Genomic DNA, 11589 nt, shown 5'->3' with positions numbered 1-11589 from the left:
TCCGCTTCGCAGGGCTTCCCTTGAGAGCCATATCTGCCAAAATAGTGGCGGGGGAATTAACATAATTCATTGCACAGTATGGGCTGCCTACCGAGGTCCAGTTGGATCAGGGTTCAGATTTCATGTCCCAACTATTGCAGGAAATCATGGGTAACCTGGGTGTGACCCAGCTGAAGTCTTCAGCATGTCACCCACAGTCACAGGGGGTGCTAGAACGATACCACTAGATCCTAAAAATGACCAGTCACCAGTACACTCATGGCCGGGGTGAAGGACTAGATTTTCTGCTGTTTGCTACCAGAGATTAACCCAGTGGGTCCACTGGCTTTACTCTGTTTGAATTGGTTTCTGGGCACTAAGTGAGAGGTCCTCTGAAACTAATCATGGGAGTATTTTTAGAACATGTTAGACCACTTAACCATGTTCCGTTATTAGCTCACTCGAGCCTGTGATGTGGCTCAAGATCACTTAAAAATCTTCCAAACAGCTACAAAAAAACAGAGCATTGCAGAGCCCAAATATTTCAGCCAGGAGACTATTCACGCTAGAGCATCCCCGATGCTGAGATTGTCGTGGGCAGCACGTTCAGTGAAGTGGTCACTGTACAGGCAGAAAGGGGATAGGTAACCACCAGGCAGAGTAGAGGAAGGCAGGTAGTACAGGAGTCCCCTGTGGTTGTCCCCATCTCTAACAGATTTACCGTGTTGGGAGAGACGACTTCTCAAGGGAAAGCAGCAGGAGCCAAGTCCATGGCATAATGGGTGGCTCTACTGCACAAGAGGGGAGGAAGAAGAGCGGCAGGGCTATAGTGATAGGGATTCAATAGTAATGGGAACAGACAGACATCTCTGCGGCCACAAAAGAGACTCCAGGATGGTATTTGCCTCTTTGGTGCCAGGATCAAGGATGTCTCGGAGAGGCTGCAGGGCATTCTGAAGACGGAGAGTGAACAGCCTGTGGTCATGGTACATATTGGTACTGATGACATAGGTAAAAACAGGGATGAGGCCCTACAAGCTGAGTATAGGAAGTTAGGACGTAAATTACAAAGTAGGGCCTCAAAGGTACTAATCTCAGGATTGCTACCAGTGCCACGCGCTAGCGAGAGTAGAAATAACAGGATATATTGGATGAATACGTGGCTGGAGAAATGGTGTAGAGGGGAGGGATTCAGATTGCTGGGACATGGGGACCGGTTCTGGGGAAGGTGGGACCTGTACAAACAGGGAGGGCTGCATCTGGGCAGGACCGGGACCAGTGTCCGCGGGGGGTGGGGGGTGGGGTGGGGGGTATTTGCTAGTGCATTCGGGGAGGGTTTAAACTAGAATGGCAGGGGGGGTGGGAACCTGAGCAGGGAGTCAGAGGAGGGGGAAACAAGGAGATAAATGAAAGACAGAAAAGCAAGAAGCAAAAGGGGAAGGCAGAAAAAAACAAGGGTGAAAAACAAATGGGGTCATAGTGCAAAATAAAGCTAAGGTGACTAACAAGGTTAAAAAGACAAGTCTAAAGGCAACGTATCTTAATGTGCGGAGCGTTCGCAACAAGGTAGATGAATTAACAGCGCAAATAGATATAAACGGTTATGATATAGTTGTAGTTACGGAGACATGGCTGAGGGTGACCAAGGATGGGAACTGAACATCCAGGGGTATTCAATATTTAGGAAGGACAGACAAGTAGGGAAAGGAGGTGGGGCAGCACTGTTAGTAAAGGAGAAAATCAATGCAATAGTGGGGAAGGATATTGGCTCGGAAGATCATGATGTGGAATCTGTTTGGATGGAGATAAGAAACACTAAGGGGCTGAAAACATTGGTGGGGTTTGTCTATAGGCCCCCAAACAGTAATGGAGATGTAAATGAAGACATTAAACAGGAAATTAGAGACGCATGCAATAAGGGTACAACTGTAATCATGGGTGACTTTAATCTACACATAGATTGGACAAACCAAACTAGCAATAATACTGTGGAGGAAGATTTCCTGGATTGTGTACATGATGGTTTTTTAGACCAATACGTTGAGGAACCAACTAGAGAGCAGGTTATCCTAGACTGGGTATTGTGCAATGAGAAAGGATTAATTAACAATCTTGTTGTTTGGGGTCCCTTGGGGAACAGCGACTGTAAAAAGATAGAATTGTACAATAAGATGGAGAGGGAAGAAGCTGAATCCGAAACTAGAGTCCTGAATCTAACTAAAAGGAACTACAAGGGTTTGAGGCGTGAGGTGGCAATGATGGATTGGGGAACCTTACTGAAAGGGTTGATAGTGGATATGCAGTGTCTAATATTTAAGGAATGTATGCATGAATTACAACAATTATTCATTCCTGTCTGGTGCAAAAATAAAGCAGGAAAGGTGGCTCAACCATGGATTACAAAATAAATTAGGGATAGTATTAGGCCCAAAGAGGAGACATATAAAATTGCCAGAAAAAGCAGCAAGTCTGAGGATTGGGAGCAGTTTAGAGTTCAGTAAAAATGGACTAATTTGATCAAGAAGGGGAAATTGGAGTATGAGAGTAAACTTGCAGGGAACATAAAAACTGACTGTAAAAGCTGCTATAAATACGTGAAGAGAAAAAGATTAGCAAAGACAAATATAGGTCCCTTTCAGTCAGAAACGGGGGAAATTACAATGGGGAACAAAGAAATGGCCGAAGAATTGAACGTATATTTTGGACACACATAGTTTCCCAGAAATGTTAGGGAACCAAGGACAGAATTTTCCTGTTGGCGTGTGGGGGTGGGACCCGCACGCTGAGGTGTAAAATGATGCGCAGTGACATCGGGCTAGAGTCCCGCTATTACCACGCGCAATCACGATATTTCACTGGCCAAGCGCACGATGACATCCGATGCGCGCCCACCATTAAAGGCCACGTAAGGCCCTTAAGGCACCAATCGATAGCAGTTTTTTGGGTCAGAACACGGGCACAACGAGCAGGCGGGTAGGACACATTTGTATAAACCTCGTCCGTGGGCAGGATAAGAGGGCTCAGCGAGGTCGTGAGTGTGCTCTGTCAAATATTGTTTTTTCAAAGCTACTTACACTTGCCTATGTGATCTGCAATACTTCAAAACACATTCCAGCTGCTTGGACCGGACTCACAACCTTCAGGTCAGCTCTCAGCAGTGAGAAATCTTTTCCAGGCCTGCAGCTTTCAGGAAGCCTTCCCTTAGCCTGGGAATGGGATTTGATCTGTCCACTGGAGGCAGCTCCACTGTGGAGGAAGGGAGGGCTAGAAGGAGGAGGAGGCCAGGAGTGCACATTCAGCCTCCAGGGGAGCCACCTTTGGGAGGACAGGCGCAGGCACAAGGGGTGCAGGGCCGAGAGGTTGTCCAAGGTGGAAGGGGCTGCAGAAGATGCCACTATCCTACTGTCAGGGTATACAGGCGGCAAAGCAGCTACCTCAATATGTCTGAGGTGCAGTGCTGAAGGAGGCTCCGACTCTCAAGGGAGACAGTCAACACTATCTGTCAGATAATTGGCTCTGAGATCTCCCCTAACTGTGTGGGTGGACACCCCATGCCAGCGGCTCTGAAGGTCACAGCTGCCCTCAATGTCTATGCCTCCGGCTCTTTCCAGGGCTAGATGGGTGATCTTTGTGGTGTCTCCCAATCAGCTGTCCACACTTGTGTCAAGCAGGTTATAGATGCTCTGTTCAGACGGGCATTGAGCTTCATCCACTTCCGCTGGGACCAGGCAAGTCAGACACAGCGAGCCAGAGGCTTCTTGGCCATTGCTGGCTTCCCCCGTGTCCAGGGTGCTATAGACTGTACACATGTGGCCATCAAGGCATCAGCAGGTGAGCCCGGTGCCTTCGTCAACAGGAAGGGCTTCCACTCCATGAACGTGCAGATAGTGTGTGACCACAGGATGCTGATTCTACAAGTCCTTGCAAGGTACCCAGGCAGCTCCCACGACACCTACATCCTCAGACACTCCCAGGTGCCGGGGCTCTTCAGTGCTCCAGCCCGGCTGGATGGATGGCTGCTGGGTGACAAGGGCTATCCCCTCAGAAGGTGGCTCATGATGCCTCTCCGCTGAGCAGCGGCACAATAGGAGCCAGGGCTCCACAAGCGTGGAGGGGCAGTGGTGGGGCGGGGTGGGGGGTGGTGGGGGGGTGCGGGGGTAGGGGGGTGGTGGGGGCGGTGGGGGAGTGGCCGTGGTGCACAGTTTATGCATGTGCACATAAGAGCTGCTTCAAACTCCCTGAGGCACGGAGCTGCTTCAGGGGGATTTAAGCACTTTTTAAAAAAAAAATAAAGACTATAAAGATTTAATGAAACATGTCCCCTCTTGTGACTGTGTCACATGGGATGAGGCATGTTTTTGATGTCAAAATAAAGTTTTTATTTAACGTGTATTAGCTTCAGGAAACTTCATCCCGCTCATGGTAAAGGCCGCTTGGCCTTTTCGCCTGCCTGACTCCCTTTAGGTTGGACGGGCAGCGTAAATTTCAAGTTAATTAGCTCATTAAGGGCCTTAACAGGCCTTTCAATTATTGGCAGGAGCACAGCCGACTCCAGCGTGTACCCGCCGAACGAAATATCGAGCAGGTGTGCGATGATGTCAGGACGCACGCCTGCACTCCGAACATGAAATTCTGGCCAAGGTGTAAGTATGAAAAGAGATTGGCAGCCACGACATAAAAAGGGGCCCAGAAGTCTTCCATAGGCATATAAGTCGAAAAAGGATGGTTAAAGGAGGAGTAGGGCTGATTGGGGACCAATAAGGGGATTTATACATGGAGACAGGGAGCATAGCTGAGGTATTAAATAAATACTTTGCACCTTACTTTACCAAGGAAAACGATGCTACCCAGGCCGCAGTGAAAGAGGTGGAAAATCGGTCACTAGAAGGGTTTGAAATGAATAAGGAGGAGATGTTGGATAGACTGTCTGTACTTAAAGTTGATTGGACACCAGGACTGGATCAGATGCATCCAAGGATACTGATGGAAGTGAGGATGGAAATTGGAGAGACACTGGCCATAATCTTTCAGTTTTCCGTAGACTCAGGGGTGGTGCCAGAGGACTGGAAAATGACAAATGTTACACCCTTGTTCGAAAAAGGGTGTTCAGATAAGCCCAGCAACTATAGACCAGTCAGTTTTTAATTTCAGTGGTTGGGAAACTTTGAGAAACAATAATTTGGGACAAAATCCATAGGCCTGACTTTCACCTTGGGTGGGCACTCACGATTGGTGGGGCCGGGAGAGGCTGGGAAATGGTCTGCCAATCGCGATGGGAACCCGCCCACGATTTCTCATTGGCTGGCGCTGAAAAGCTCAGCACTGCCAGGGTGGGGGTGGGGGTGGGGGCAGGAAGATGACATCACCGCGGGCGTGGGTGAGCGCTGTGAGAGAACCCCCCCAGAGGCAGGGAGCTGCCCCAGGGAGCTGCAGACCTACAAATGATGCAGCAAAGGTTTAAAAAGCTGCAAACAAATGTCCATCCATCACATTAAAGCACCTGAAAATATATCTCCTTAAAAATGCTGCCCACAGGTATTTTATCTCATTTCCTAATGGAGATTTCAACCCGCCCTTGGATGAGGTATGGTGAAAAATGTAAAGGCCGCCTGGTCAATTTGCCCATCTGCCAACCGCAAGGTTGGATGGGCCACAAAAATTTGGAGACAATTGCGCCTTTAATGGGCTTAATTTCCCTCTTAATTGTTGGCAGACGCGCTTCTGACCTCTGCGGACACCCACTGAGTGAAATATCGCGTGAGTGCACGATGACGTTGGAACACTTGCCCGATGTCATGTCGCGCGATTTGACACCCGATTGGGTTGGGCGAGTGTCAGACACTGGATGTTAAATTCTGCCCATAGTCACATGGACAAATATGGGTTAGTTAAGGGAAGCCAGCATGGACTTCTTAAGGGAAAATCATGTTTCACTAACTTGCTGGAGTATTTTGATGAGATATATGAGAAAGCTGATGAGGGAATGTCGTTGATGTGGCTTACATGAGTTTTCAAAAAGTATTTTGATACAGTACCTCACAACAGACTTGTGAACAAAGTTATTGCTCATCAAATAAAAGAGTAAGTCGCTGTTGTGGGGTGTTGGTTACATCTCAGTAGGTTTGATGAAGCCTTTGTCGTCTTTTGCAGATTAACTGTAAGTATTTATTAACTACTAGAACTATTTACAAATATACAGTAAAGGGTACGAGCTAGGAGCTAGCTCCATGCTTAGGCCTGCACAAGGCTCTGTCCAACCCCACATTGACCCCTATGTGCATGTCATGTGTTCTCTTACATGACTTTGTGAAGGCACTATACCCAGTCTCACATTAACCCTACATGTGCCAGATCCTTATACTACATCTCCCCCAAGAATTTACCCAATATATTTAGTATTATACTTGTTTACTTCATGTCTTACATTCTTATTACTACATTCTCAGTATTACTACATTCTCAATATTACTATATTTTCAGTATTACTACATTATCCCTGTTGCTACATTATCACTATTACTACATTATCACTGCCCATCTCCCCTCTCCAAGTCCTTGTATTCAAAGGTTCAGGTGGCCTAGAGACCTGATAATCCTTCCAGATCTCGTCCACACTCCTGTCAGAGGAGTGGCAGGCTCCATCACTGCTGGTTCTCTCTGATGGTCTTGAGGCTGAGCTGGCGTCTGGCTACATTTTCATCCTTCTCTTCCATTCCTTCATGTTGAACCACACTTGGTCTGTTTGACTGTTGTGTTGATCGGTGGTTGCTGCTGCTCTAACTCGTTTCTTTGGGGTGGATGACCATTGTGCTCATCTGCTTGTCACTCCTTTCACTTTCTCGTCATCGTGTGGGTTGTCTCGATGTCCTCTGTGACTGAAGAAGAGCGTTCCTGTGACTATGCTTGTTCGTTTTGCTTTTGGCAATGGCCGGCAGCTACCGGGTTCCAGCATCGTTTGTATCCTTGGCAAGCTGGCTGGGATTTGCAGTGTATGCTTGGTGGTGGCCATGTTGACCTGCTGTATGGTCATCGGGGCTGGAGGTTGAGGCTCATTGGGCTGCTGGTCACTCTCTTTTACATCCTCCACTGGAGGCAGCATGGTTACCTCCTGGGGGTTTAGCTGGTCTGAACATTGAAGGTTTTTCAGCACCTGTAATGAGAATGGACAAACCTGCTTTGCAAAGAAAGGAGCCAGTCCAGAGGTGAAGTCGCAGTCTGGATACTCTTGTTTGTTTGAGTACTCAGAAACTTGCAGTCCTGTGTGATTAACGACAGTGGCTGTCTTGATATCTTCTGCCATTTTGAGGAGATCCAGTGCTACATGGGCATATCTGCTCAAGAAAGAGAAGGGCTGGTTACAGATGATGTACATCAGCTTGAGGATTTGTTTACCACCATCCCTTAGTGGCTCCAGAATTATGCCTATAACTGGAAGTCAGGTTTCTCTGGGCCCATAGAGCGGTGTCTGTTGTTTGAATCAAGAGGTCTCTCAGCCACCTTTCTTTGCCTGACAGGACTGTTACGCTTGCTCCTGCATCTAATTTAAAGTTTGTTAAATGGCCATTGACTGAAATGTCCACAATCCAAACAGAGAAACCAAGATCTTTGACGTCACCCAAGAAACACGGCTGTGTCTCTTCCTGACTCATAGTCTTGACTTTGTGGGTGATCTTTGAGCCTTCTGTGCATGTCAGAGTTTTTTCCTTGCAGTTTGCTGCAGGGTCCAAACCTGTTGCATTGGACGCGCTGGGCAGGGCTCACAGGACATTGATCTCGCCTGTGGGGACTCCGCTCCACGGCGTTGGCATGGTTGTTCTGCTGCTGGTTCAGGCATTGCTTTCCCTGATTTACAGTGTGCCTGTGTCTTTGTTGCTTAACTAGCTGGACTGGGGGTTGGCCTCTGCACCACAATTTATATTCTCCTGTTAAAATGGTCCTGTGCTGCTCACAGAGCTCTAACTGTCTAACTATCTGGATTGCCTTTTCCAGGGTGAGACCTTCCTTTGCTTGCAGGAAGTCAGAGAGTGCATCATGCCCTACTCATGCCCAACAATAGTTGTTTGGTAGTAGGGAACTTGAGTATTGATCCAAAAAGAGACATGTCTAAGCCTTTTGCTCTGCTCGCATCAGAGCACTCGCAAGAATACCAATACTAGGGGAAAACAGCAATTTGTACTGTTTGTAAAGAAAGTGCTGATTGTTTGGCCAAGTGGCGTTGCCATGCAGAATGCGCCAGTGATGGTGACTGAGAGTTAACTGCCAAGAATTGTATGAAAGTTAAACCGGGCAGCTTGATCTTGATTCGTCAAAGCATTGCCCTGAGGAATGAATCAGTGAATGGCTGTCACTTATTTTGTTTAGCTGAAACAGACGCAATATGTGTACATGTTCTTTCTGTCTGCAAACAGAAAGCCAGATTGTGATGGATAGAACAAGATACTATATAAGCTTTGCACACTTTTGTCAGCATTTATTTACAGAGATGCACATTCCAAACATGCACCTCCTCACCCAACCATCACACTTTCAGTCTGTTTCTGTTTTTAACAACACAACCCACAGTTAATGTCCACCAATTCCATCCAATTCAATTGAATTAATGTACAATTAATAGACCCCCTGACTTCTGCTGTGAATCACATGAAAACAGTGGCCAGTGTGCAGCCTGGATTGTAAAAAAATAAACAAATAGCTCCATCTTACCAATGGTGCCTGTGCTTGGCCATTCAGTAAGAACAATTATCCAGGCACCTCTTCTGGGTTAGTCCCAATAATGACTCTGTTGACCTTTGTGTGCTGGATGCTGTGGCCTAACAGAGTCCTTGTGTCCCGGGTTCCTGCAGTGAAAATGGCAGGAATCATAGTGAAGGTAGATTTTTTTCTCATTCACATGTTGTTAGTATGTTTGGCCATATATGATATGTTGCTCCTGTAATAAGCAGCCCATGGAAAGAAATGGAGAGGTGCAAACACAACAAACAATCCACCCCGCGATATACTGAAACATTGACAGAGGGGAAATGGAAGCCTCAGCCATTGTGCAGCATTGAATTGTTCGATTTTACCAGATTTTGTCAGTTATGAAAGCAGAACACTATTATTTCATGCTGAAGTGCAACTGGCAGTTCTTAAAATGTGATCATGTTTTCGAATAATGAAAGGTAAATGATTAGCAACAGGACAGCACCGTTTGAAATTAAACATGAATTTTCACTTATTGGGAATGCCAAAGAAATTAACTTCCAAGATATTACCTGGAATTTCTCCAAAGTAGTCTTATCCCTATTGGAACTACTGAAAGAGCCCTTATCAAAAGTTTCCATGGCAACAAGAGAAAAGCCAAGTTGCTCATTTAAAAAGATAACGTTCACTGACCAAACTAAAGATAGTGATATTTGTTAAGATTTTTTGGTACTTATTTAATTTTAAGTAAGACAAGTAAACCGTGAAACTTGTTGATATGATTCTACTTCAAGGCACTAACCTTTCAAATTACTGCCTTTCTCCTAAAAAGTGTTTTAGCATTGCCCTGAAAATTGTTTGCTGTAAGTACACACTTGTGAGTCCAAATTCTGTTCAAAAACTAAGCAGGCATTGCTTAACACTTAAATTAAAAAAGCAAAATACTGCGGATGCTGGAAATCTGAAATAAAATCAGAAAGTGCTGGAAAACCTCAGCAGGTCTGTCAGCGTCTGTGGAGAGAGAAACAGAATTAGTGTTTTGAGTCCAAACGGTGCTGTCCTGTTGCTAATCATTTATCTTTCATTACTCGAAAACATGATCACATTTTAAGAACTGCCAGTTGCACTTCAGCATGAAATAATAGTGTTCTGCTTTCATAACTGACAAAATCTGGTAAAAACGAACAATTCAATGCTGCACAATGGCTGAGGCTTCCATTTCCCCTCTGTCAATGTTTCAGTATATTGCGGGGTGGGTTGTTTGTTGTGTTTGCACCTCTCCATTTCTTTCCATGGGCTGCTTATTACAGGAGCAACATATCATATATGGCCAAACATACTAACAACATGTGAATGAGAAAAAAATCTACCTCCTTCCTCTTCCAAAGAAGAGTCATATTGGACTCGAAACGTTAACTCTGTTTCTCTCTCCACAGAAGCTGACAGACCTGCTAAGGTTTTCCAGCACTTTCTGTTTACATGTTGTTTAACTCCTGTTTAAATAGTGGAAATGATTGTTGAACACACTCATTATATTTTATATCTGGAATCTTCAAGATAAATCCCATTAATAATGAGATAGGCCATTGTAGCCCACCATGGTCATTTCCAGCATCTATATACTGACAGCATCCACAAGCAATGCTTTTCATAAACTGAACTCTGAAATTACATTGAGGATTTGCCTATAACATTAAGTATTTCATTAACTTTGAATAAAGAAAACTTGGTAACCCAGGAGGAAAAGACAGTTTGAGCAGTATTCTTATTTCCCAGTTTTTACTGTTTTTCACTTTAGAAAGGGAAACTGGAACCTGAGTTCAATTGTGAGTTGCTTGTAGTTAGCTTTTATCTACCTTCGTACTATTTTAAGGGGCACAGTTTCAGAATAAGGGGTTGCTGGTTTACAATGGAGATGAGGAAGAATTTTGTCTGTCAGAGGGATATGAACCTTTGGAATTCTTTACCCTAGAAAGCAATTGAACAGGGTCATTGCATATATCGAAGGCTGAGTTAGATTTCTGATCGACAAGGGAGTTAATGGTTATCAGGGACAGGCAGGAAATTGAAATTTAGGTCATGATTTTATTGAATGGCAGAGCATGTTTGAGGGGCTGTATAACCTACTCCTTCCTCTGTTTCTTATGTTCTTATGTACATAAACAAACATTAACTGATCATTTTCAGTTGCATGTGATGCATTATGTGTATTGTTAATTTAAGTGAAAGAAATTTTAAGTACTATTCAGATTAGAATTCATGATCAACCTTTTGATCTCTATCTTCATCTGTAGCTTTAATTATAAACAAACATGAATATTTCATTTCCTTTCCCTTTTAGTTGGTGCATTTGAGAAATGAATTCTTTGCGTGGAGCTAAAAGCCCCTCTGGTGGTGGTCGATGATGCATCAAATATAACCCATAGCACCATACTTCTGATAGCAGATTCATAACAGATTCTGTGTGCAAAGAAGAATCACACTGTTTGCAAATAATAAATAGCACATTGAAGGGGTGTCTCCCTTTGTGTGTTAATTTTAATGAAAAGGTGTTGACAAGCAAATAGATGCACAAAACTGGCATGAAGTCATCCCAGACTTTGTTCATAAATACCTCTTCTCTCAGTCTTTACTCTGTCTGGAATCTATTTGAATAAAAATCATAGGAAAAATTCTAAAGGTTTGTTAAAAGTAAATGAAAAGAATACTGTACCTTTTTTAAAAGGAAGGGGCACATACAAAATAAACAGTGGTCCATAACTCAAAGCCAGAACTGGAGATAGCTTTCAACAGGAAGAATTTTTAGCATTTCCATAGTGACAAACCGGGGAATTGAAAAGGTTTATTGTGCCTCGATGTCTGTGCTGTAAAGATGTCATACAAATACTGCATTTTTCCATATTTAAAAAAAAAATACCAAGGTAAAAT

This window comes from Carcharodon carcharias, chromosome 20 (assembly GCF_017639515.1).
Source record: "Carcharodon carcharias isolate sCarCar2 chromosome 20, sCarCar2.pri, whole genome shotgun sequence".
Lineage (NCBI taxonomy): Eukaryota > Metazoa > Chordata > Chondrichthyes > Lamniformes > Lamnidae > Carcharodon > Carcharodon carcharias.
The sequence above is the reverse complement of the archived record's forward strand: the minus strand, read 5'-3'. Positions refer to the sequence as shown.